The following is an 898-nucleotide window of genomic DNA, read 5'->3' on the forward strand; positions in this document are numbered from 1 at the left end:
ATATACACACACACATATGCATATAGATAGGGTGATAAATTGAATATTAATTCAATTTAAAACCAAGTGGCCGAGCATATAAAAAAATCTGAAAATTCATAAAAAATTGTATTACATGTGTACAAGAGATGACCACTAGGTGGACATCCAATATGCTAGAAAGAGGTCATCAGCGATCCAACCACAAAGAAAAATAATGTTCTCCAGAAAAATTTCGCAAAACACCAGAACAGGACAAAATGAGAAATATAAAATAAAGAATTAGCTGTGTACTGCAGTTTCGAACATTAACATTTTACTTACGTAACCACATCTGTGTTCTCGTCAGCACAGCCGTTCTAGAATCAATATAATTTACAGAACTTTACACGAATTGTCTTCATGAAATAAGACTTGCATACAGTTCTACCGATTACACTGAGGTTATTTTTCAAAATGCCTCAGCACCATCGCGCCAAATTCCGGAAACAATTCTGCAGAGAATAATTCACTGCAGTATATGTTGCCGGCTGGAGAACATAACTATTTAAATCCTTATTCATATAGATAGGGTGATAAATTAAATATTAAATCAATTTAAAACCAAGTGGCCTAGCATATAAAGAAATCTGAAAATACAGAAAAAATTGTATTGCACGTGTATAAGGGATACTCATACATTTATACATATATACACATACATGTATATATATACAAATATACACATAGATACAGATATACACGTAAATCTAGAACATCCCAATGCTACACATATATATCTGAACATTTGCAGAGATGAACCACATTTCGAATACATAATTCAAATTCTCCACTATTTTAGGGAGAATCCCTTGATGAAGTGTTTGTGAATGTTCTTGTGTGTGTGTGTGTGTGTGTGTGTGTGTGTGTGTGTGTGTGT

The sequence above is a fragment of the Octopus bimaculoides genome, chromosome 4, assembly GCF_001194135.2.
Source record: "Octopus bimaculoides isolate UCB-OBI-ISO-001 chromosome 4, ASM119413v2, whole genome shotgun sequence".
In the NCBI taxonomy this organism is placed as follows: domain Eukaryota; kingdom Metazoa; phylum Mollusca; class Cephalopoda; order Octopoda; family Octopodidae; genus Octopus; species Octopus bimaculoides.